At 45.0% G+C, this 27,575-nt stretch overlaps 1 protein-coding gene across 3 annotated transcripts in view; it reads left to right on the top strand.

Annotated features, from left to right (window-relative positions):
• Nucleotides 1-27,575, top strand: part of LOC124805514 (DNA-directed RNA polymerases I, II, and III subunit RPABC3) — a 496,564-nt gene that overhangs the window by 248,251 nt on the left and 220,738 nt on the right. The window lies entirely within an intron of this gene.

Here is a 27,575-nt window from a genome sequence, read left to right as displayed (position 1 = left end):
GTTCCTAGTGACTATATTGTTAACATTTCAATCATCGTACCAACTTCTGCAAATTTTATTTCAACTTTATTCTGTATTTTAGGGAATACATTACAGAATCTGCGTACGTGTAAAATGTCTTTTTTCCCCTGCGAACTGAAAGTGAAGAGAGACGCGATTTAATATTCAGTTCAGATTATAAATTTCTACGCTACATCTCTCTCCTTTCATTCTTGTCGTTTTCCATTAATTTATTTAGTTTCTTTGTACTAACATACAACGCGACGGGTGTAGCATTAGCTAAGCATACAGAGAATTGAGAGCCCACACAGGAATTGATTAAAGGTCGTGTTATAGCCAACTAGCCAGCTTGAGTGTAGATTTTAGAAAATGTTTACGTCTCCAACACAAAATTCTAAACTCACTCAAAACACGGAAATATACGTGCACAATTTTCTTAAGTAAAGCTGGATGATAGGGCTCCAGGAGCAGTATGGTAAATCTAGAACAAGAAAATGGTACGTAGTAACGCCAAGAAAAATAGCACTCAGTCGAGATTAACGTGATACATACGAAATTACTTCGTCGAGACCTAATAACAGGCCGAAAACTTCGATGTGCCTAACTTAAGTATATAGTTCTGCCCTTGTACCATGTAGAAAATACTAGAATTTTTTACAACATCAAACTTTAAACTTGTAAAAAAGCTTCCACTAAACGCTTGTATGCCTTACCATGTATTCTTATGTGTAATTATTGTGATTGATGCTAGAGCATGTGTACTGAGTAGCTCACTGTAGAGAGACCTTGAATGCAAGTCCGAAAGATGGCGGGCTGGGCGTGTCACGTGTGATATTCAATGCTGTGTTTAGTACCGGATGGTTACAATTAAGGTGCACTTACTCACAGAGGTCCAGTGTGGGCTGTAGTCTCAATATGACATCAAACTTGGTAGATTTCTAATGCGTTAATGGGGAATCAATTTACACCGGAAAAATAGTACCCATTGTGGCCACCAGGGACAAATTTGGCACTGTGAATGCAAGAAAGATGTATAGAAATGTTTTCATGTGTAATGGTTTAGGAACAGGACGTGGGCAGAGAAGGTCAAACAAGTGAAAATGGCATAATGTTGATTTTATTATTAACTACGACTTACACAGTTTGTTCGATATGAGACTAGCCGCTGACGAGATGCTTTAAAACACCACATTTGCTCCTGGTGGCTACAATTGGAACTAATTTTTTTCCAGCGTAAATCGGTTCTCCATTAGTATATCTGCCAAGTTTCGCTGTCATATGATTATTACAGCACACAGTGGACCTTCATGAGTAGTTGCACTTCAGTCATAACCACCTGGTACTTCTTTTTTAAGATTGTCGTTCGACACTGTAAGACTAATATAAAATACAATTTTTGAACAAGATGTATAGTTCCCAAGCAGAATGCGAGTTCCTATGGTTAAAAGATTGTTCACTGAAAAGTTCATGGTTAGAATTTTCAAACTTAGCAGTTTTGGCGACTTGAAATTGATAGTTACCTAAAAGATTCTGCTGAAATGATTGTAAAGTTTGTAAGTTTGTGAAAATTATCATATTTCTTAACCAAATGTTCAGTTATCCGCTTTAAACACCCAGAACTCTTCTTCAGGTACTGCTACGTAGGGAAACATTCTAAAAGTAAATTTCGGTGATTTTCGCGTTTCTCACCTGATACGTATGGAGTAGTTTCGTGAGACTCAACATATCACACAAAATTGTTACACCAACGATGTAGTCTGGAGATAGTGTCTACCCGGATGGAAATCGTTCATGGAGTTGCATAAATTTCCGTCCTCCTTTTACTGTTCTTCCTGACTCATATGGATGATCGGCTTAATTTATAACAAGCAAAACTACGTCTTTCTGCACATGTCGAGAGTATCGTCAAATCCTAAGCAAATTTTATTTATAGAAGAATTACTAAATGATGCCCTACAAGTGGATTACTCAGTTCTGCACAGCAGAGGACAGAACGCAACTGGTAATTAAAGTACACGAAGTGTAGGTAGTAAGCTAGTCAAGCTCTTCTCCGGTGGTTTGATTGTACGAATCTTCGTAGATATGAATTTAACTAGAAGAAACCATTCCATATATGTACAAACAACTAGATTAGCGAACTTTCTCGTCTCATGTCATCTATACTAATACGAGGGTGGTTTGAAAAGTTCTTGGAACGGAATAGAAAAAAAGTACTTACATCACTGAAACTTTTTTTAATTTTTCAATGTGGCCTCCTTGTAGATTAATGCACTTGGTCCACCGATGTTCCGGTGTCTTGATCCCATCTCGAAAATGAGTTACCTCCAGGTCTGCAGAATACTTGTCAACTCCGGATATCAATCCTTCGTTTGAAGTGAATCTTCATCCATAAAGAAAAATTTTCAGTTTTGGGATGAGATGGAAGTCTGACGGAGCCATATCAGGTGAATAAGGCGGGTGTGCCAACAATTCATACCTTAGTTCGTGTAATTTTGGCATGGCGACGGCACATGTGTGCGGGCGTACATTGTCTTGATGGAAAATGACTTTCTTCCTTGTTAAACCTGGTGTTGGCCCACCTTTAACCTTGATGATAGCTTCCAATCTTGCAGGCATACGTTCGATCAGGTGCTGGAAGGTTTCTTGGGGAATGGCAGCCCGTCCTTCACGGAGTGCTGCTCTGAGGAGAGGTATCGATGTCGGTCGTTGAGGCCTGACACGACGTCGGCGTTCCAAAACATGCCGAAGGTGTTCTGTAGCATTCATATCAGGACTCTGTGCAGGCCAGTCCATTACAGAGATGTTATTGCCGTGTAACCACTCCACCACAGGCCGTGCATTATGAACAGGCGCTCGATCGTGTTGAAAGATGCAATCGCCATCCCCGAATTGCTCTTCAACTGTGGGAAACAAGAAGATGTTTAAAAGATCAATGTAGGCCTGTGCTGTGATAGTGCCACGCAAAACAAGGGCTGCAAGCCGCCTCCGAATTTTACTGTTGGCACTACACACGCTGGCAGATGACGTTCACTGGCATTCGCCATGCCCACACCCTGCCATCGGATCGCCACATTTTATACCGTGATTCGTGACTCCACACAACGTTTTTCCACTGTTCAATCGTCTAATGTTTACGCTCCTTGCACCAAGCAAGGCGTCGTTTGGCGTTTACCGGCGTGATCTGTGGCTTACGAGCAGCCGCCAAGTTTTGTCACCTCCCGCCTAACTGTCATAGTACTTGCAGTGGATAGTGATGCAGTTTGGAATTCCTGTGTGATGGTCTGGATAGATGTTTGCTTATTACACATTACGACCCTACTCGACTGTCAGCTGTCTCTGTCAGTCAATGTACTCTTTTGTACTGTACGTGTCCCTTCAAGTTTCCACTTCACTATCACATGGGAAACAGTGGACCTAGGGATGTTTGGAAGTGTGGGTGTCACTCGTGTCATATGTCTGTACACGAGATTTCCAATCACCTGACCACGTTCGAAGTCCGTGAGTTCCGCGGAGCGCCCAATTCTGCTCTCTCACGATGACTAATGTCTACTGAGGTCCCTGATGTGGAGTACCTGGCAGTAGGTGGCAGCACAATGCACCTAATATGAAAAACGTATGTTTTTGGGGGTGTCTGGATACTTTTGATGACAGTGTACTACTCTTTAAAACTACTGAGCGAATTTTCAAGGATTTTCACACGTAACTTGGGCATAGCCTGGGGCAACATACAGGCTTTATTTTCTCCGAATCGGATCACGAAGAAAAAACTTAATTTAAAGTTTTGGAGTCTTCTCAGACTGCATCGAGATGTCCACATGAATGGGATCGAATCTTCAAAACCATCTGTTCCGTGAAGTTAGTTGGGTCCCAGGTATCACATCCTGCAGCCATTCACATCCGTGGGCCCACGTTTGCAAGAAATCGACGAAGAAAGAAATTCGGAATGTCGCCTAATATTCTAGAGCGTAAAAAATAGTACACAGGGAGGTGTTGTGGCGTAGTGGTCAGTATACGTTCCTGTGCAAAGGGTTGTGGTTTTGAATCTCGTCAGGTGTGATAATATTTATTTTCAAGTCTTCATCGAAATTGTTTTGACCGTTATATTTATGACGTTAATTGGTTTAAATGTAATTTCTAACCCTTTGCCGCAAGATTTTAACCATGGTATTAACTGTTTCATTTCCTTTTATTTTGTCTTTAAAACAGAACGACTGCAATCGTCGCGCATGTGATTTTAATTACTTTTTTTTATTTTTCGTAATATTAGAAATCCTGAAAATGCTGAACTGCAAAGAAAGACTAAATAATCTGTTTCTATTGGCTGCCCAATGGTGTCAGAATTGTATTTTTCGTTACGTGACATACCTTGTTTTGGAGCGTAGTCGTCAAATATTTAATGGTCATACAAACATCTAACACACAAATTCTTGTCGCGCCATGGACAAAAAACGGCAGATGAAAATTCAGAATGAATGCATTATAAATAAAATGTCAAGTAACACGAAGAATAGAAACAATGAATGAAGTAAGCCGGGGCGAGTCGCTGGTTTAAGTAAAGTAGATAAACGAAACAATAACTTCACATATTTTGTCTGTTCCCATTCGATAATACGTATACTATGCTTTAATGTTGTAGTGCTCATCGATCTTTTACAAAGAAACGTCCTTCGTGCACAATTGTGGGCTATAAATAACATATAGTTCCCATCAAGTGTCATTTTGCTTCAAAAAGCCATTCGAAGGTGGAATTGATTGTAATCGTTAGCAATTCAAAGTATTCATCGTATTTGGCTCTTAAGTACGGTGCGTTAATGGCATTATCAGAAGTTTTGGTGATTTATCCGACGATATCAGACGTCTGACAGATAACAAAGCTATGTTGTAAATGTTTCTCCCTGAAACTATTTCTGCTCAGACGGAATCTATAGTACATTTAAATTTTGCAACATGAGGTCGTAAGTAATACTCAATTTGTATCAATCAGTATAAGTAATTGTTTCATAGCTTATAAAGTACCCCATCATAGAGCATTACTTGTGGCAGCACTCCAGCACAATGTTCAAAAATCTGTAGTGATTTCTTAGCTACATTTGTCTTCATACTTCCAAAGCAAGCTTCTTGAAGTCATTTCTACTAGAGGTGCGTAATCTGAAACAACGCTAGCTTCCTTTATATTTGGAGTTCCAGCATACAAGAGACAATGGCTGTATGCTGGTGCCACAAAACATTTGAAGAAGAATAAAAATCAGGGAAAGAAGAAACGGATTATAGAGTGGTTCTCACGGCGAAAGAGTGCCACGTATAAAACAAAGTTAATTACTTCTCTTATCATCGACGTCGTTCCTCTTTTTCAGTGGACCCGTTTACAATGGTTGCTGACGCAGCCGCTGTACGTTTGTGTTCATGAGTTGATCAGCTGCGCAACGATATCTGTGGTTTATCGTTCTTTGACCTCTTATCTGTTAGAGTATACTGTGCAGGATAACCTTATCTGTGCTGTAACTAATCCTTGAGTGCGTTCGTTAACAGCTGCTGCTTCACGTTTAAGTCGCGGTATCTAAATCCTGCAGTTAATTACCAGTTTTGTAAAATGCTATATTATTTTAATTTCAAATGAAATGCTTTGACAAAAATCTTTATCATTGTTACAGAGTACGTGTGTTTTCCATCTTGCTCTCAGTTTGTTTTGTATGCTTGTTTTATAAGACTATAAAGTCTACTGTTATGTTAAATAACTAGAGCTGAAATTCAGTGCTTTCCTTGGTGGTGGGAGGGTCGTGGTAGAGATCAGCAAAGCTTCCGCTTTCGACGTGTATCATCTTCACCTGCCGCCGTTTCTCTTTAAAGATACACGCTATCATACGAAATGAGTGACTGCATTGATGAACTTCTGAAAGTTGCTGCTGTATATTTGGGTTGATATTGGTCAGCTTCATTATACGTATGTTGTAGTCGGTTCTTGTAACGCCTCAAAAGAGCTCCATGCAGTCTTGAACGGAAGCATAGTTCACTACAAACCATTACTAAGTATGTCTGCTAACATTCACACGCAAACGTACGACAATAATTTTAGCTGATGTTCAACATTAGTGATTTCAGCACTGCGCTCTTTGTTGAACTTAGAGTTACTGTCATTGTCCTAAACGTTTTGCTCTCAGAACTGGTCTAACAAGGAGACGGCGCTTGCTCGTCACCACCTATGTCGTCCAAATTTGCGGTACATGCAGGGCTTGGCCAGAAATGAAAGTGACAGGAGCAGCAGCTCGAGATGACCAAACGTTTGGGAAAAAAATAGTATTTTTTGCACGGGTCAGGCGAGACATGAGCCACTTTTGTTTACGTAGTTTCCAGGGAGCGGTTGGCCAGCGGAAAGGCTACAGAATGGTAATCCGAGGGTCGTGAGATTGAGTCCTTATGCGGATACTTCTTTCTTTTCAATTTTTACATCACGCACTTTGGAAATAAACCGATATAATGTACATGCATTTATTAATATGTTCATAAAATACATGAAAACGGAAGGCAAAGGAAAAGTTGCAATGGCAAATTTCCTGGTTGTAACGCGTAAACGAGAACTTCGATTATGAAATTGGTTCAAACGGCTCTGAGCACTATGGGCCTTAACATCTATGGTCATCAGTCCCTAGAACTTAGAACTACGTAAACCTAACTAACCTAGGGACATCACACAACACCCAGTCATCACGAGGCAGAGAAAATCCCTGACCCCTCCGGGAATCGAACCCGGGAGATTATGAAATTACTTTTATTATTTTACAGTTGGTGATTTATACTTGCATTCATCGTAAAAATAGGGAAGCAGTAATTTTCCCGACATTTTGCGCACGTCATAAACACAGCATTTTTACAATTACATTGTTTTAAAGTTCCTATAGAAACGTGGTTTACATTCATAAAAATGTCCTTTCTCATTGCGTTGTTTGGTATAAAACCACGCATAACGCATATTTTTGCAAATATTGGGAAGGATAGCTAGTGATGTACAATGGAATGTATTTTGATATAGTCTTCTCCAAGGACAAAGTGAAACTAACGGAATACGAAGTCTTTTACGGTTTAATTACAATCCGTTCTTGAAATATTATTTGCAGAGTACTCGTGAAAGCTGTAAGTACAAGCCTTTATTTACAATCTCGAACCTACCTTTGCCTTTCCTTTTGACGCCTTTCATGAAAATATTGATGAATACAACGTACTTAGCAGTAGTTCGATTTGTTAACAGTGTAGGAAAAATTGAAAATAAAAAAGTTGCCACATAAGTTCTCGACCACACAACCCTCGGACTACCGTTCTATATTCTTTCCGTTGCGTCAGCCGCTCCCTGGAAACCAGCCTAACATAAATGGCTCATGCCTCGCTCACCCGCGCCAGAAATACTAGTTTTTTTTCTAAACGCTTGACCACCTTCAGCTCCCACCCTGTCACTTTCATTTGTGGCCAAGCCCTGCATATACCATAAATTTGGACGAAATCGGTGGTGATGACCAGGCGCGGTTCCCTTGTAAGTCTCCGCTGTATGAAGCACGCAAATTTATTTGATGGTTTGTTTGTGTAAATCAATGTTTTACGGTGTGTAATAGCATTGACACGACAAACCTCTTAATATAACTTAGAAGATTCATGTTCACAGTCAGTCATTTGTATTTCTGGGAGGGAAAAAAGGCTCCATGAGCCGCACAAATCACCCTCTCCATATTTTGTTCAAACATGCTTTTGAGAAGTAAACCAGTATAAAACTTACCAGTTAATTACAGTGTTTCTCTTTCTAACCCTTTCATATGTACAAGGGTCACTCTGAAAATTTTCGGGATTAATCTGTACTGATCGACTGTAACATTTCAAAAGAAGACCGGCGAGAACAGCATTCAGTGTGATTTATTACTCCAGCTTTCAGCAGTGTCATTATTAAAATAAGCGAAATGGCTTCCGTTATATTCTGCACCGAATTCAGTCACCATCGGCCATGTTTAGGAAACGGGTACATTTTCATGCGATATTTATTCACTATTTGAATGTGAGTCTGTGTGTACATCCCGTGTCTAAAGGGATTTTCGTTGGCGTGTGGGAATTACTCTCTTTTCATCGATACAGTTCTTCATGGTTCCACGAATACAGATATGAAAGAAATTATGTTGGAGCTGAAAATAGATTTATAGGTAGTTACAGCTGCTGCCGAAGAAAAGGTTTCCTAATCAGAATGGTTAAAGAGAATGCCCGTCACATCAAGAACCACATTCAGAATAACCTCGAATATGCTGCTGTTCCCTATGATTTTACATCAGCGTGGCCATGTGAGGAAAGCTTGGTAACTGTTTATGTCATGCCAGGAGCAGTAGACGCAGCGCCTGCATTGTTGTCAACAGATAGATGATATGCTCAACGCCAGTAGGTGACAATCGATATTTGGTGCTTGATTACGTAAAATGGTACAGAGAACGCCAAAACACAGAAACCGTTTCACCACGGTTCCTCCTTTCAATCGCACCACGATCCACGAAACGGCGGATATTGAGACCCAGTGATACCTTTAACATTCTGCAGAGATTATGGGAAAGAACGTATTCACTTTCTAGCAGCAGTTTATCTTAGGACGCTGGAGCAACGAAGGGGACCTAATGGCCGGAAAAACGCGCAGGTCATTCCCGTATTCAAGAAGTGTCTAACTCAGATGTTGTATTCACGATTACGACGAGTTTGGAAGAGGAGTCGGATCTGGTGGTCTAGTGTTAAAGCGCTTGATAGGAAACCAAAAAAAAGGTTGAGAGATCGAATCCCAGTCAGACCTTTAATTTTCCAGTGTGCGTTTTAACTCAGCCTTCACGTCTCAGTGATGTGAGGAGTCGCTAGGAACGACTTGTGGTTTGGATTCCGCACCTTCCCGCGGTTGGATTACTGTATTAGGTTAGGGACATTAAAGTCGCCGAAGTGGCGTCTAATTGAAAGACTTCCACCTAGCCGCTGAGCCGCAAGAAACTATTATTATTTGGAGGAAGAATTGTACTCCACAAACATAGATCATGGGAAGATCATCTCGTTCTGTTTCTCCGTAAGATCCCCACTGTTCCTGCATGAGATGCCATGTTCCTAGACTTCAGGAAGGCATTAACACCGTCTCGCACTGCCGTTTAGTGAAGAAGTATGGACCTATCGAGTGACGACCAGAGAATTCATCACGTCGCTCTTAACAGAACAAAATAGTCAGATTTACAGGTAATTTCAGTACAACCCCAAAGAAGTGTGATAGGACCGTTAATGTTTACAATTTATTTAAATGATATAGTGCATAACATCGGAAGCTCCACGAGTTAGTCACTGATAAGTAGCAACGACAAAATACTGTAACTAACTGCAGGAAAAAAAAGAACCGGAGGAATGATAAATTAGACAGAGACTGGCAGTTTGTCCTGAACGAAAGTAAATGTACCATATTACATATTAATAAGCGAAGAATTTTACTATTGTTCGATAACACAGTGGATGACAAATAAATAGAAATACTAACCACCGTGAAATAACTAGGAGTAGCCCCCGGAGCAATCTAAATGTGGAATGACGACATAAAACGAATTGTAGGAAAAACAGATGCCGGGCTAAGATCAATAGGAAGAATCTGAGATCATGTAATCCATCCACGAAGGAGGTGAGATGCAAAACATTTGTTCGATTGATTCTTGAGTATTGCGCAGCAGTTTGGATTAATAGAAGAGACAGACAAGACACAAAGAAGAGCAGCGCGTTTTATCACAGGGTCTTCTAGTCGGTCGCGAGAGCGTTTTTGAATCTGTGTCGGAATGGTTTGCAGATACTTCATCTTTTTACGTTGGACGTTACTGAAAACTTAACACGCTTACTGCGCGACGTAGTTTTATTGACCATGGTTTGGCTGGGATCTGTAACTGATTAAACTGCGTACGTTTTAACACGAGTACTATGGGAATAATAAAATATTGCGCGTGATCCTTGCAAAGAGTTTTTTCCTACCTTTTACTTGCGAAGTAAACATCACAGAAAAATTAATGTTGCTCCTCCTTGCCATGCGCAAAGATGGGCGTGTGAGAAGTGTGTGTATATACACTGAAGAGCCAAAGAAACTGGTACACCAGTCTAATATCGTTTAGAGCCCCCGCGAGCTCATAGAAGTGCCGCAACACCACGTGGCATGGACTCGACTAATGTCTGAAGTAGTGCTGGAGGGAATTGACGCTATGAATCCTGCAGGGCTGTCCATAAATCCGTAAGAGTGCGAGGAGGTGGAGATCTCTTCTGAACAGCACGTTGCAAGGCATCCCAGATATGCTCAATAATGTTCGTGTCTGGGGAGTTTGGTGGCCAGCGGAAGTTTAGACTCAGAAGAATGTTCCTGGAGCCACTATGTAGAGATTCTGGACGTATGGGGTGTCGCATTGTCCTGCTGGAATTGCCCAAGTCCGTCGGAATGCACGATGGACATGAATGGATGCAGGTGATCAGAGAGGATGCTTAGCTGTGTGTCACCTGACAGTCGTATCTAGACGAATCAGGGGTCCCATATCACTCCAACTGCACACGCCCCACATCATTACAGAGCCTCCACCAGCTTGAACAGTACCCTGTTGACATGAGGGGTCCATGGAGTCATGGGGTTGCCTCTATACCCGTACACGTCCATCCGCTCGAAACAATTTGAAACGAGACTCGTTCGACCAGGCAACATATTTCCAGTCATCAACAGTCCAATGCCGGTGTTGACGGCCGAGAGGCGAGGCGTAAAGCTTTTGTGTCGTGCAGTCATCAAAGGTACACGAGCTCCGAAAGCCCATATCGATGATGTTTCGTTGAATGGTTCACTCGCTGTCACTTGTTGATGGCCCAGAATTGAAATCTGCAGCAGTTGGCGGAAAGGTTGCACTCCTGTCACGTTGAACGGTTCTCTTCAGCCGTCGTTGGTCCCGTTCTTGCAGGATCTTTTTTCTGCCGCAGCGATATCGGAGATTTGAAGTTTTATCGGACTCCTGATATTCAAGGTATACTCGTGAAATGGTCGTACGAGTACATCCCCACTTTGTCTCTATCCCAGAGCTGCTGTGTCCCATCGCTCGTGCGCCGACTATAACACCACATTCAAACTCACTTGCCCCCTGCGGGTTCGGGGGCTAGAATAGGCCCGTGGTATTTCTGCCTGTCGTAAGAGGCGACTAAAAGGAGTCTCAAATGTTTCGGCATTCTGTGATGGTCCCCTCTCGGGTTTGACCTCGGGTTTGACCTCCATCTTTCTAAATTGGTGCACTGTATCTGTCGTGCATTGAGACCTTTAGCCGGCTTTCTCGTCGTTGCAATGGTGTCCAGCTCGTTTTCCATCTCTTGGGCGAGGATACGTCCATGGGTGCGATTTCCACGCTGCACTGTGTAGTGTTGTTTTTCGCTGCGACGACGACCTCATACATTTTTGCACCTAAGATCCAGCACGGTAGCCAATCGGTTGTGGTGGGTCCGCCATGTACCCTGTTGGTTGTAGCCCCCTGACAACACAGGGATCGCTCTACTGATGCCTGCGCCGTTTACTCCCCATGTATGCCAAGAAGTAGATGCCCATCTCCCTGGGGCATCAGGACTCCCGGCAATGGCCATCCTGCCAGGTGGCCCTTGCTGTGGCTGGGTGGCGCCCATGGGGAGGGCCCTTAGTCGGAGTAGGTGGCATCAGGGTGGACGACACGCGATGAAGCGTGGCACATCATCTCTTGCTGGTGGCCAGCCACCAGCAGTCTCTAAGCGTTCGAGGGCTCATTTTAAAGGTAACGTTTATGACCCCAAATCGTTCCCATCCCTGGCCACACCATGGGAGGAACGAAAGGCAATGAATGATAGTGACACGTATTCGCCCCGGTATCTCGTCTGTACCAGAGCTGATGGGGAATCCTTTGTTTCCGTGACGCCTCAGTTCTTTGTAGAGCATTTAGAGGACAAGTTTGGGGAGGTGGAGGGCTTGTCCAAAATGCGCTCTGGGTCAGTTTTGATAAAAACGGCATCGTCCGCCCAGTCACGCAGGTTACTTGCTTGTGACAAGTTGGGGGATGTTCACGTTACCATCACACCACATAAGAGTTTAAATATGGTCCAGGGTGTTATTTTCCATAGGGACCTACTTTTGCAGTCTGATGACGAGCTGCGCGCCAACTTAGAGCGTAGAGGTGTTCATTTTGTCCGGCGCGTTGATCGGGGTCCGAGAGACAATCAGATTGCTACCGGTGCCTTCATCTTGACCTTCGAGGGTGATACATTACCGGAGAAGGTCAAGGTGATGGTCTACCGTTGTGACGTCAAGCCCTATATCCCTCCCCCGATGCGGTGCTTTAAGTGCTGGAAGTTCGGCCATATGTTTTCCCGCTGCACTTCCAGCCTCACATGTCGAGATTGCGGACGCCCATCTCATCCCGATACTCCATGTGCTCCGCCTCCCATCTGTGTCAGCTGTGGAGAGTCTCATTCACCTTGCTCGCCAGACTGCAGGATCCTACAGAAAGAACGCAAAATCATGGAATATAAGACCCTGGACCGACTGACTTACACTGAGGCTAAGCGGAAATTTGAACGGCTACATCCCGTGCGCATGATGGCATCTTATGCCTCAACTGTCACTCCTGCTCCAGCTCCTTTAGCTGCACCACAAAGAGTCAGCTCTCAGAGTCAGAGGACCTCACCTGCCCCCTTGACGATGGGGGCCCCTTCTCTCGCTGTTGCTCCCACACCATCTACCTTGGGAGCAGCACCCACTACACCACCGGGGACACCAGCCCACTTCTAAGCCAGAGAAGCGTATGCCTTCTTCAGCTTCTCTCGCTCGGAAGGGATCCCTTGGGTCACTCCCATCCCAGGTTCCTACCAGCGGCACAGCAGACACCAACCAGTGGCTGAAGAAGCCACAGGCCGCTGGTCGTCGAGCTTCGCGATCATCTTCGGTCCCGGAGACTGACTCCAATAAGCCCTCTCAACAACGACAACCAAAGGAACAGCGAGTGAAAACGACATTGAAGACCCGTAAGACCAAGACACCTGCAGTGGCACCTACTCCACCGCTACCTACAAGCTCTGCGTCTGAGGATGCGGTGGAGATTCTTGCGTCCGCTGAGGACCTCGATCTCGCCGGTCCCTCAGACGCAATGGATAGCACTTGCACGGGTGCTCCATCGGAGGCAGCAGGTGACCCAGCGGCGTAATCTGCCTTCCCAGTCCCGTCACGCCTTTCTCCGCAATGGACAGTACCATCCTCCAGTGGAACTGCAGCGGTTTCTTCCACCATCTAGCTGAGCTCCGACAGCTTATCAGCCTTCACCCTTTCTTCTGCATTGTTCTTCAGGAAACTTGGTTTCCAGCAGTGCGAACCCCTGCCCTCCGTGACTATCGGGGTTATTATAAGAACCGGGCAGCTTATGAAAGGGTGTCTGGTGGCGTCTGCATATATGTCCTTAACTCTCTTCACAGCGAGTCTATCCCTCTACAAACAGCTTTAGAGGCTGTCGCTGTTCGGTTGTGGACGCCACAGGCTGTTACCGTCTGCAGTCTTTACCTTCCACCGGATGTTGATGTCGCGCAGCATGTCCTGGCTGCGCTGATAGCCCAATTGCCGCCACCTTTCTTATTACTGGGCGACTTCAACGCCCATAACCCTCTGTGGGGTGGGTCAGTGGCGACAGGTCGAGGCGCCACCATTGAGCATTTATTGGCACAGCTCGATCTTTTACTGTTAAATGATGGTTCCTTCACACACTTCAGTGTGGCGCATGGCACGTACTCCGCCATTGACCTTACCATCTGTCCAATGGAGAGTGCATGACGACCTGTGTGGTAGTGACCACTTTCCGATCTTTCTGTCACTGCCACAGCGTCAGTCTTCTGGGCGCCCTTGCAGGTGGGCAATGAATAAGGCTGACTGGGACTTGTTTTCCTCCATTGCCGCTATTGAGCCTCTCTCTAATGATGGCATTGATGCGGTGGTTCAATCGGTCACCACGGGCATCGTTACTGCCGCCGAATCTTCCATTCCCAGTTCTTCTGGGTCCCCTCGGCAGCGGACTGTGCCTTGGTGGTCGCCTAAGATCGCTGAAGCGATTAAAGATCGCCGGCGGGCGCACCAGCGTCACAAGCGACATCCCTGCATTGAACATCTCATTACCTTCAAACGTCTGCGTGCGCGGGCCCGCCGCCTTATCCGCCAAAGCAAGCAGGAGTGCTGGGAGCGGTATGTGTCCACCATTGGCCTCCATGTCTCTCCATCGCAGGTCTGGGCCAAGATCCGACGCCTCTGTGGCTATCGGACCCCTGTCAGCGTCCCTGCGCTCTCACTGAATGGAGCAGTTTGTACAGACTCCGACGAAATTGCCAACCGCTTGGCAGACCATTTTGCTCTGAGTTCCGCTTCTTCCAATTACCCCATGGCCTTCCGTTCCATTAAAGAGCGGATGGAACGTCGGAGCCTTTCTTTTCGCACCCACCATTCTGAATCCTACAATGCTCCATTCAGTGAGTGGGAATTTCACAGTGCCCTTGCCGCTTGCCCTGATACCGCTCCTGGGCCAGATCGCATCCACTGTCAGATGCTGAAACACCTTTCAGTGGACTGCAAGCGACGCCTCCTCGACCTTTACAACCGTCTCTGGGTCGAGGGTGAGTTTCCGTCGCAGTGGCGGGAAAGCATTGTCATCCCCGTTTTGAAACCGGGCAAGAGCCCTTTGGAGGTGGACAGCTACCGCCCCATTAGCCTCACCAACGTTCTTTGCAAGCTTCTCGAACGGATGGTGAGCCGGCGCTTGATTTGGGTACTGGAGTCTCGGGGCCTTCTGGCTCCGTCTCAGGGTGGGTTCCGTAAGGGCCGCTCCGCCACCGACAATCTGGTGAGTCTGGAGTCGGCCATCCGTACTGCCTTTGCCCGCCGTCAGCACCTGGTCGCTGTCTTTTTCGACATGCGGAAGGCGTACGATACGACATGGCGTCATCACATACTTTCTACGCGTCATGGATGGGGTATTCGGGGCCCTCTGCCGATCTTTATCCGAAATTTTCTGTCGTATCGTACCTTCTGCGTGCAAGTCGCGGCCTCCCATAGTTCCTCCCGTGTCCAGGAGAACGGGGTACCACAGGGATCTGTCCTCAGTGTCTGCCTGTTTCTAATCGCAATAAACGGGCTCGCTGCGGCGGTGGGAAATTCTGTCTCCTCTTCCCTGAATGCTGACGACTTCTGCCTTTACTACCGCTCTACTGGCATTGCAGCTGTTGAACGTCAGCTACAGGGCGCTATCCGCAAGGCGCAGTCTTGGGCTGTAGCGCATGGTTTTCAGTTTTCGGCTGCCAAGACCCACGTTATGCATTTCTGCCGGCGCCGAACAGTGCATCCTGAGCCGCGGCTTTATCTTGCCAACGAACTCCTTGCTGTGGTGGAGACCGACAGGTTTTTGGGTGTAGTTTTTTATGCCCGGCTGACTTGGCTGCCTCATATTCGGCAGCTTAAACAGGCGTGTTGGCGGCATCTAAATGCTCTGAGATGCTTGAGCCACACCCGCTGGGACGCCGACCGATCTACCCTGTCACGGCTCTACCAGGCGTTAATCCAGTCTCGTCTGGATTATGGGAGCCTGGCTTATGGCTCAGCATTCCCATCTGCGCTGCGGGTACTGGACCCAATCCTACACAGCGGAATACGCCTTGCCACTAGTGCTTTCCGGACCAGCCCAGTGGACAGCATACTTGCGGAGGCAGGTGTCCCTCCATTGCGGTTCAGGCGCCAAAATTTACTGGCCGCTTATGCTGCTCATGTTTTTAGCTTGCCCGGGCATCCAAACTATCGTCTCCTGTTCCCGCGATCGGTCGTCCATCTGCCACAACGTCGGCCCCGGTCAGGTTGTACGATCGCGGTCCGCGTCAAAGAGCTTCTCTCCGGGCTTAGGGTTTTCACTGTTCCACCTCCTTTTCGGGCCACTTTGCGTACACGCCCATGGTGTGTTCCTCGCCCTTGCCTTCGGCTCGACTTGGCACATGGCCCGAAGGACTCAGTCCCTCCAGAGGCCTTCCGCCGCCGCTTTTATTCCATCCTGGCCACGTATCAGGGCTCTGACGTTGTTTACACTGACGGTTCGATGGTTGCTGGTCGTGTCGGTTATGTGCTAACTCTAGGGGACCATTCCGAACAACGTTCCTTGCCGGCTGGCTGCAGCGTTTACACTGCTGAGCCGGTCGCCATCTTTCGAGCCCTAGAGTATATCCGCTCCTGCTCAGGTGAGTCCTTCGTGATCTGTAGCGATTCCCTGAGCGGTTTACGAGCTCTCGACCAGTATTTCCCTCGTTCTCGTCTGGTGATGGCTATCCAGGAGTCCCTGCATACTCTTGCCCGTTGCAGCCGCTCTGTGGTCTTTGTGTGGACCCCCGGTCATGTCGGTATCCCGGGCAATGAACATGTTGACCGCCTGGCGAAAGAGGCCACCAGGCAACCATCTCTGGATGTTGGCCTCCCAGAGACTGATTTGCGAGCGGTCCTCCGCCGAAAAGTTTTTGCGCTTTGGGACGCTGAATGGCGCGATCGGATCACGCCCAATAAACTCCGTGCCATTAAGGAGACGACGACTGTGTGGCGGTCATCCATGCGAGCCAACCGCAGGGACTCAGTCGTCCTTTGTCGGCTCCGCATTGGCCACTCCCGGCTGACACGCAGTTACTTACTGCGTCGGAAGGACCCTCCTCTGTGTCGCTGCGGGGCGGCTTTGACAGTGGCTCACATTTTGTTGGCCTGCCCCCTTTTAGCTGTGGTCAGGCGGACATTCGCGCTGCCTGATACGCTCCCTGCCCTTTTAACTGATGACCCTGCTGTGGCTGGCTTAGTTCTACGTTTTATTCGGGCAGTGGGTTTTTATCATTTAATATGAGTGTTTGTTTTATTTTATTGTTTTGTGTTGATTCTGGCCTTTGGCCTACGGTTTTAAACTGAGTTTTTAATGTGTTCTCGGTGGTTGGCTTTTCCCTTTTTATTCTATGGTCGGCCAACCACTGCCACACTCCGTGTGATTTTAATTTGTTATGTCTGTTCTTTGTCTGAGTTTTTCTTGTCCTGTGTTGTCTGTTGTCTCTATTCTCCGTTTTTTACTCTGTGTGGTAGTTTTTAGGTTGTGGAACAAGGGACCGATGACCGTTGCAGTCTGGTCCCTTTACTCCCACAAACCAACCAATCAAACTCACTTAAATCTTGATAACCTGGCAGTGTAGCAGCAGTAACCGATCCAACAACTGCGCTAGACACTTAGCTTGTACAGGCGTTGCCGACAGCAGCGCCATATTCTGCCTGTTTACACATCTCTGCAATTGAATACGCATGTATATACCAGTTTCTTTAGCGCTTCAGTGTAGATTTATATTCCATGGAAACATGGTTCATCTGAGAAAAGATTGTAGACCTACTTCACGAGAGGAAGAGGTTGGTGACGTCGATATTGCTTTTTTGTAAGTAATTAACCCTCCAGAAACACAAGTCATGGCCGTTAGCTGTCAGCACAGGTTAACTGCAACAGTTAAATTATTTGTGTGTTTTGCGTAATGCATTTTTGTAGTGTTGCGGATGAAGTTCATCCACTGACACAGAGTACCTGTCCAGGACAATTAGGGATATACTAACAGACTCCGCAGAAGCAATGCGGCATGTGTTGAGCGCGTGATCGCGACGGGGCGTGTCCGGAAGATAGCGGCGAGCGCACTGCGTTCCATTGCAGTTGGCGATGTTATTTATTGCCGCCCAGCCGCGTCCCACAATTTCGGTTTCATGCATCACTATCGGCAGCTCTTGCAGCTGATAGTATGTGCTCTTCCCTGTTGACTGTTACTTCTGCTTGTTTTGTATGTAATATGTAAATATTCCCAAGTAATTACAGCAGATTCACATTGACTCTCAACTTAGACTGATCCGATTTACATTGTATCATTGCTATTGCAAACTATATGGTAAAAGTTTTCTAGCATCCAATTTATTTTGTGAGGTCTCTTTCTGCGCAAGACACCGCAAACACTAACACTCGATCGTGAAAGAGATAATATTCGCAAAGCAAATGGGATTAATAAAAAAGATTCATTCTGCTGAGATACAGGAAGAGAAGCTGCAAACGTTTTTCTGTTGCATGTAGTGGACACCATGGCAATCGTCAGTCGTCGCTCCACACTTTCGAAGAAACTTTATCACGTGTAAGACAACGTATTTTGATAAGGGAATTAAAACATTTTCTCCAAGAACCAGAATTAGTTGTAGTATGTTATGTACATCACCTGACACTTAAATCTCAGTGGAAAGCATTCGCGGTTTGCGTTTCACTGCACTCGATAGTCATCTGCTTTTGATGCAAAAGCTGTTGGTTCCATTAAAAAAGAAATTGTAGCATACAGACGTAGATATTCAACGAGTATTATGAACAGAAGCGGATACCTGTCGCGGTGAGACAGTGGTTAAAACGCTGGATTACTAAACGGTGCAGACAGGTTTCAAATAGGCGTCTAGCTAACTTCATTTACGCTTTCCATAGGTTCCGTAAATAACTGAAGAATGCCGCGACGGTTTTTTCAGCAATACCATGGCCAATTAACTTTCTGTTGTTGTCTAATTGAGCTAGCAATAAATTTCTAACGACCTCGATGTCGTCTATAATTTTCCGTCCTCCTTCACTTTTGAACACACAGACGACTTTTAAAACAAAATCGCTGTTGAAAGCTACGCATAACGGTTAGTGATAGCTGGTTCCAGTTGATGGGTAACGCAATGTTTCTGTCTTTAACGGACTGCATGTGTAAGTACTCGAGATACGTGAACATGTTACAACCACACTTCTGCTAGTTTACTGTAAGGACGGATGTTTTTTTAATACATGTCATTAAGTCAGTTCCTGCCCGGAGGCGTAAGTTAAAGCTGTTCGGAAATGGTTTGATCAACGAGATCGTAAAGAGCATTATTCAGAGCGATCATAAATTATAGCTAATGCATTAGTTAACTATAATTATTAAATCTCCATTGGTGCGTTAAATATCAAATTAAGCGCATTATATCCTGTTTTATACCCTACTGCAGTCGTATACTTTACGAGGGTTTACGAGGGTTTAGTAATCTATGGTTAATCATGATTGTAGCGGAAATGTAAGTCGAAACGAAATGAAGCATTGTCAGAATACCGTATTAATACTAAGGTCATTACGGATGGTATTTTCGTATTGCGTCGGTCACGCGAAGGCTTTCTCCCAGAGACCGTTATACTGTTGGATACGGCACATTTGTATGCAGAAAACTGAAGATGCGTTGTCGATCAGTTACGTCAGAATACTGTCCGGTAACATGATTTGCGAAAGTCGCAAGGTGAAGATCATTACTAGACACTCGGAGTTGAAGTAATAGGCTGTTAACGGGGTGTGCCTTGTGTCCCGGAGAATTCAGAAGCGAGGGTATGTGAAACTGGACCTGCACGTCCCAATGAAACCAGATAACTCCGTTGACCGTTTCCTGGAAAGTCAAGGAAGTGAATTCAGACTGATGTTTCTCCCAGGCACCCAGGCAGTTACTGATAAGACATAAATTACTGTCGTTGCTGCCCGATTAGTATTTGTGTAGAACACAGACAGTGCTACATCTACATGGATACTCTGCAGATCACATATAAGTGCCTGGCAGGAGGTTCATCGAACCACCTTCGCAATTCTCTATTATTCCAATCTCGTAAAGCGCGCGGAAAGAATGAACACCTATATCTTTCCTTTATTTTTTCATGGTGATCGTTTCTTGCTATGTAGGTCAGTGTCGACAAAATATTTTCGTATTCGGAGGGGAAAGTTGGGGACGAATTTCGTGAGAAGATTCCGCCGAAACGAAAAACTCCTAGTGATGTCCATCCCAAATCCTATATCATTTCTCCCCTCTTATTTCGCGATAATACAAAACATGTTGCCCTTCTTTGCACTTTTTTTATGTACTCCGTCAGTCGTATCTGGTCAGGATCCCACACCCCGCAGTAGTATTCTAAAAAAGGATGGACAAGCGCAGTGTAGGCAGTCTCCTTAGTAGATCTGTTACTTCTAGGAGTCCTGCCAATAAAACGTAGTGTTTGGTTAGCCTTTCCCACAAGATTTTCTGTGTGTCCCTTCCAATTTAAGTTGTTCGTAATTGTAATTCCTAGATATTTAGTTGAATTTACGGCCTTTAGGCTTGACTGATTTATCGTGTAACTGAAGTTAAACGGATTCCTTTTAGCGCTCATGTGGATGACCTCACACTTCTCGTTATTTAGGGTCCAATGCCAATGTTCGCACCATACAGAGATCTTTTCTAAATCGTTTTGCAATTTGCTTTGAACTTCTGATGACTTTATTGGTCGACAAACGACAGCGTCATCTGCAAACAACCTTTGACGGCTGCTTACATTGCCTCCCAAATCATTTTTATAGATAAGGAACAGTAAAGGGCCTATAACACTACCTTGGGTAACGCCAGAAACCACTTCTGTTTTCTTCGATGACTCTCCGTCAATTTCTACGAACTGAGACCTCTGACAGTAAATCAAGGATCCAGTCACATAACTGAGGCGATATTCCATAAGCACGCAATTTCACTACAGGCCTCTTGTGCGGTGTAGTGTCAAAAGCCTTCCGGAAATCCGGTAATACGAAATCGATCTGAAATCCCTTATCAATAGGACTCAGCACTTCATGTTAATAAAGAGCGAGTTGTGTTTGACAGGAACGATGTTTTCTTAACCATTGTTGACTGTGTGTCAATAGACAGTTTTCTTTGAGGTAATTCATAATGTTCGAGCATAATATATGTTCCAAAATTATGCTGCATATCGACGTTAATAATATGGGCCTGTAATTTAGTGGATTACTCCTACTACCTGTCTTGAATATTAGTGTGACCTGTGCAACTTTCCACTCTTTGGTACGGATCTTTCGTCGAGCGAACGGTTGTATCTGATTGCAAAGTATGGAACTATTGCATCAGCATACTCCGAAAGAAACCTAATTGGTATATAGCCAGGACCAGAAGACTTGCTTTTATTAAGTGATTTAAGTTGCTTCACTGCTCCGAGGATATTTACTTCTACGTTACTCATGTTGGCAGCTGTTCTTGATTAGAATTCTGGAATACTTAGTTCTTCTTTTTTTGTTAAGACATTTTGGAAGGCTGTGTTTAGTAACTCCTTTGGCAGCACTGTCTTCGATAGTATATCCATTGCTATCGCGCAGAGAAGGCATTGATTGTATCTTGCGGCTAACATACTTCACGTACGACCAGAATCTCTTTGGATTTTCTGCCAGGTTTCAGGACAAAGTTTCGTTCTGGAAACTGTTATAAACATCGCGCATTGAAGTCCGCGCTAGATTTCGAGTTTCTGTAAGATATCGCCAATCTTGGGGATTTTGCGCCTGTTTAAATTTGGCATGTTTGTTTCGTTGTTTCTGCAACAGTGTTCTGATCCGTTTTGTGTACCAAGGAGGATCAGCTCCGTCTTTTGTTAATTTATTTGGTATAAATCTCTCAATTGCTGCCGATACTATTTCTTTGAATTCAAGCCACATCTGGTCTACACTTACATTGTTAATTTGGAAGGAGTGGAGATTGTCTTTCAGGAAGGCGTCAAATGAATTTTCATCTGCTTTTTATATTTTCGTTTATCTTTGAAGGATTTGGTGGTTACAATATTCAATCTCGCTACGACAACACTGTGTTCACTAATCCCTATATTCGTTTTGATGCTCGTTATTAACGCAGCATTATTTGTTGCTAAGAGGTCAAGTGTGTTTTCACAACCGTTTACTATTCGCGTGGGCTCATGAACTAACTGCTCGAAATAATTTTCAGAAAATGCATTCAGTACAGTTTCGGACGATATTTATACGTACCTCCGGAATTAAACATGTATTTTCGCCAACATATCGAGGGTAAATTAAAGTCACCACCAACTATAATAAATCGTATGAGACGGGTACCTGTTTGAAATCAAACGCAAGTTTTCTTTGAACCTTTCAGCAACTGTATCATCTGAACTGGGAGGTCGGTAAAAGGGTCCAATTATTATTTTATTCCGGTTGCCAACAATGACCTCTGCCCATACTAACAGGAACTATCTACTTCAGTTTCGCGACAAGACAACTTCTAACAGCAACAAACACGCCACCGCCAACCGTGTTTAGCCTATCCTTTTGGAACACCGTTAGGTTCTTCGCAAAAATTTCGGCTGTGCTTAACTCCGGCCTTAGCCAGCTTTCAGTACCTATAACGATTTGAGCATCAGTGCTTTCTATTAGCGCTTGGAGCTCTGGTACTTTCCCAGCACAGCTACGACAATTTACAACTGCAACACCGATGGTTCCTGTATCTACGTTCTTTCTGTGTTCTTCCTGCACCCTTTGTGACAGAAGCCCTTTTGTGTTTTCTCGAGACCCTCTAGCCTAAAAAACCGCCCAGTCTTTGCCACACAGCCCCTGCTATCCGTGTAGCCGCCTCCTGCTTGCAGTGGACTCCTGACCTATTCAGCGGAACCCGAAACCCAACCACCCCTTGGTGCATTTGACGAGAATCGGGACCAATTCTGTGATTGCCCAGAATCCTTACATGTGCGCAGTTCATTGGGAACTTGACTGTCCATATCGGCACAACTACAGTCATTTGTTGCTAGGTTTCTCTCTCTCTCTCTCTCTCTCTCTCTCTCTCTCTCTCTCTCTCTCTCTCTCTGCCGTTCTTTAGTCAGTATCCCACAAACTCCGCCTTTTCTGTGTGTCTGGTCTGTCTGTGCAGTAGTGACACCTAGGAGTGCACAGTTTTTCTTTTGACCTGGGTTCTGCCGATTACTATCAGCTGATCGGTTGTTTTCCCTCTCTCTGTTACTAGCAACCAACCTGTATGTATTACATTTCGTACAAAATTTTTCGGTCATGTATTGTGGAGCAACTGTATTAGTTGTGTAGCACACATTCCTCTTAATAGAGGCGGAACAGGCTGCTGCCTTAATTTAAAAAAAAAATAAGAATAGCCCATTATGGTCTCTTTGTTACTTGAAATCATAAAAATTTGACAGCCGCCTCTTGCAGTACAGTATTTAGATGTTGATCAGAAGTAATCATAATACAAACATCAGTATCTCTTTCGTACAGAATGTTAATCATGGAAAATGCATTTATTTTCATGTACGTCGATTAGCTGCGGCGAAGATTCAAGGAATAATTATCGGATATCACTGTAAGGGACAAAAACTCCCCGTATGACCTACCGCATCAGGTGATCCACTGACAGACGCAGTGCTGGGTACTGATCTCATTTTCGTCGGTAACTGCTGTATGCTGACTCATTAGAAAATACCAGTAAACCCCCGATTCTTTAAAGACTCTTAACTCCCCATGCATAAAACAGCTTAAAACTTGTGATTATTTTACAACTTGACGTTAAGCGGATAAGCGGGAAGTAGCTTAAAAAAGGTTTGAAATTATCTTTGAAGTTTATTGTAAATCGTTCAGTATCAAACATTGGATGATCATAGTCTGGATAATTTGCGCTGCTTTGTAAACAAAACCTGGTTGTTCACGAATATCGATGTTTGTACGACATACACTTCATGAGATTTGACGTCAGTGATATAATTTTGTAGTTTTATTCAGTGGCATATGTGGATACTACCTGCAAAATGTGTTGCGAATACATCAGTAGTAAAGAAATAATAAATTGAAACGTAATTTCAGATGCAGCAGTTTTTTTTATGCATGAATAGTGATAACGTAGTAAGCGATAAACTTTTATCCTTGAACTTTTTTTTGGGTGGGGGGAGGGGGGGGGGGAGGGCGTTGCCAGCGAAGAATTTCGTAAAAGTTTATTAGAAGTCAAGAAGCGCTCTCATTCTCAAATACAGCATGCATATAGCTTGGGTAATTGGCGTACTGAGAGTTATACCCTGCCTCAAGACGTTCACAGTTTCTAACTGAATTCTTGTCTTACTGTGTGAAATCCTTAACGTAAGATTATATCTGGTAATGAGTATATTGTCACAGCACTTACATTTTGTATATTCCATCAATAATAACATGAAATATTGAAAATCAAAATTTTGTTGCTCCCGGAAGCCGTTAGATAGGCAACCGCAGTTGGCGCCTGGTGCCGTGAATCGCTTTAGAAGTTTACTAATATAGGTATTTACACCACTAATAGTTTCCTTCTAGAACAGCAAGTGCGATTCTGGTATTCTGCCCTGTGTATGACTTCGCTTTGATATTTCAAAGTTACGACGTAATAAAAAAAAGTTTACGGAGCAGTCTTATCGCTTGGAATGGTCTTCGCGCAGGAACCCGGAGAAAGAAATGCATACTCGTGCGAAGTACTTTAAAAGAACCCAAGTAAGCGAGCAAGTAACGAAGTCATTGTTGGAGATTTCAAGGATGAAAATGAAAGCATAGCTAAAATTTTTCTTCATACAATGTAATAATTGTACAGTGTGTAACAACACGAGGAAAAACTTACATGTTGGACTTAAGGCAAAAACTCCGTAATAATATCGCAAAATGAACTGGAACCGAGTGTGGAGTATGAAGAGGAGGAAACAAGACAGTATTAAAACTGCCTGACTCACGTAGCGTATTATCCAATTTTGTGTCGAAGGGAGCATTATACGCTGCGCTGTTTGCGCAAGGGAATTGATTCTTACTTCCACAGGAGATCCATAACCTTATCTGAAGGGATTCGTATTAAAAGTATCGCTGAAACTCTTCTGCCGTATAAAGATCTTTAGTATAACGTAATTGATAAAAGATGAAAGGAGAAGCTGAAAATCATAATTTTAGTAGTAAATGTTATTTCTGGTGCGCCTACTTTGAGAGCTGAAAATACTTCTCTCGTTACCGTAAATCAAAGAAAGTGTTATCTGCTCGAAATCTGTGTGATGTACAAAAAATAAAACTAGTGCAACGACTGATATGTTCCTTTGTATCCTTTACTACGGAGTTCATTGGTATGAATTAACAATACTGCTTTGGATGGAAGTTGGTGATTTTTCTTATTCTTGTATAACATCCACAAATAATAGTTGTCTAAATACCGCTGCAGTCATTCTGTGAACTGATACCAGAGCGTCTACACTGATGAGGTAAAACCTTATGACCACAGCCTACAGCGAAACTCGATGCTGCCTGATGGTGTTGCTAACACGTGATGCTCTAGGGAAAGTATGTAAGCGATGCAGAGGCGAATAGGGGTATTATTCTAGCGATGGTACGAGTCACAAATTGTGAAATCAGGTGACGTAAGTGACTTTGACAAAGGGCGGAATGTATTAGAGTGGCGTCTGGGAACGACCGTCTCGGTAATGGCGTCTCAGCTGTTCACGTGCTGCTGTCGTTGCAGCTGTGGAAAGCGGTTGAAGGATGGTGAAACCCCGTGTAGGCGACAACCTCTTGGACGTCCACGCCTCACCACAGAACGTGGTCGGAGGCTTCCCCTCTCTGTAAAGCAGGATGGCCGATGAGCTGTAGCAGATCTGACAGTACAGTGCTGGCGCAGGCGCAAGTGTTTCGGAGCGCAGTGTTCCGTTGAACATGCGATTCCGCAGCAGACGACCCTGCGTGCTCCCCTCTTCGATCAACGACATCTTCAATCACGATTACAGTGAACACTTTATCATGGAGATGGAACGGTGGATAAATGAAAACGTGTGGCATGGTCGGATGAATTACCTTTTTTGTTATTTCAACTCGATGGGCGTGTCCGGATACGCCGTCATCCAGGCGAACACGCGGCTTCAACATGCAACGCGCCACGGATGCAGACTACCCCCGATATTTATCTTGGGTTCCTTGGGACCTTTGGTAGTAAGCGAATGCGCCGTGACAGCTGTAGATTACGTGAACATTATTGCCGATCACCTCCATGCTTCATACAGTATCTTCCCCGACGGCAACGGCATCGTTCAGCAAGGTAACTATCGGTGCCAGATGGGCATTAAACGTGCTACAGTGATTTTGAGGAACATGACAGTGAACTCAGGTTGATGTCTTGATCGTCGATTTCGCCTAATCTGAACCCGATGGAATAAATCTGAGATGCTGTCGGACGTCCGCTGTACGCCCACAAAACAACGGTCCGTAATTGACGAGATTAGCGTGATCCTTGCGTAGGTATCTTGTGTCGCATACCTAGCAATGACTTATCGAATCTATGTCACGCAGAATCGAGTCAAAAAGGACTTCACAACTTTGAAATTATATAGAAATTTATTAAGGTAACTTAAGAGTCAGTAGATGTATCATTTTGTAGCAAACAACTTCAAGTTTGATTTTTGTAATGCATCAATACCCCATTCCGCCACCAGTAGCGCCAGCGTAGTGCACTGTTAAAATGCTACTTTCACTGGTGCGGAGTCCGCCCCTGTTAGCTGAGTGGTCAGCGCGACGGAATGTGATACCTAACGGCCCGGGTTCGATTCCCAGCTGGGTCGGAGATTTTCTCCGCTGAGGGACTGGGTGTTGTGTTGTCCTTACCATCGTCATTTCATCGCCATCGACACGCTAGTCGCCGAAGTGGCGTCAACTCGAAAGACCCCCCCCTGCGGGTCCGGGGATTAGAATAGGCCCGCGGTATTCCTGCCTGTCGTAAGAGGCGACTAAAAGGAGTCCATCCCCCTCACGGGGGTAGTTAGCGCCTGCGTCCGGAGACGGACGGTTCCACGACCTATCATCGTGGTCCTTTTGGTTTTTTCACTTCTCGTTTCTTCCTTCCTTTTGTTGGTTCCTTTCTTTGCTCTTCTCCACCTCACTGTCTTCCTTACTCTTTCCCTTGCCTTCTCCTTGCCTTTTTCTCCTTGCCTTCTCATTGCCTTTTTCTCCTTGCCTTCTCATTGCCTTTTTCTCCTTGCCTTCTCATTGCCTTTTTCTCCTTGCCTTCTCATTGCCTTCTTCTCCTTGCCTTCTTATTGCCTTCTTCCCCTTGCTTTCTCATTGCCTTCTTCTCCTTGCCTTCTCTGGTCTCCGCCTCGGCGTTTGAGACAGTCTGTCCTCTTTCTCCCTCTCTCTTCTTCCTCTTCTTCCTTCCTCCCTGTGCGTGTCTGAAGGCCGACCCACGCGTTCACACGCGTAGCCGGTGACGGGGTAACGCGTAAGTCCCCGCCCTGGGTAGACATGTAAGGCACGCGCGTACCCCCTGGTAAAGGCCAGGCCCGGGGAGGGGTGATTGCCTGAGCTGATACCTTCTGACCATGCCGATTGGTCCCTCCGTCTGTTTCTCGGGAGGTGTGACCTGAGGTGTAAACATTCACCTAAGGCGGGAGTGCCCTCTGAGAGGGTCCCCACAAGGAAGGAGCGCGCCATCGGAGACGCTGGCAATCATGGGGGATTCATCCGCAATGGATTCTACTCCATCTCTTTCGACTTCGACCCAAAAACGGAAACGTGACCAGCCAACAGTGACAAAAGTACTACCGCCTGCCCCACAGTTCCTCGTAGTTTCTCGAACTGAGGACGGAAAGGATTTTTCCTCTGTCAACCCTTTCGTTATTCAGAAGGGTGTAGATGCCATAGCCGGATCTGTCAAATCC

This window comes from Schistocerca piceifrons, chromosome 1, assembly GCF_021461385.2.
Source record: "Schistocerca piceifrons isolate TAMUIC-IGC-003096 chromosome 1, iqSchPice1.1, whole genome shotgun sequence".
In the NCBI taxonomy this organism is placed as follows: Eukaryota; Metazoa; Arthropoda; class Insecta; order Orthoptera; family Acrididae; genus Schistocerca; species Schistocerca piceifrons.
Note: the sequence above shows the minus strand (reverse complement) of the source record. Positions and strands in the feature narration are given on the sequence as shown.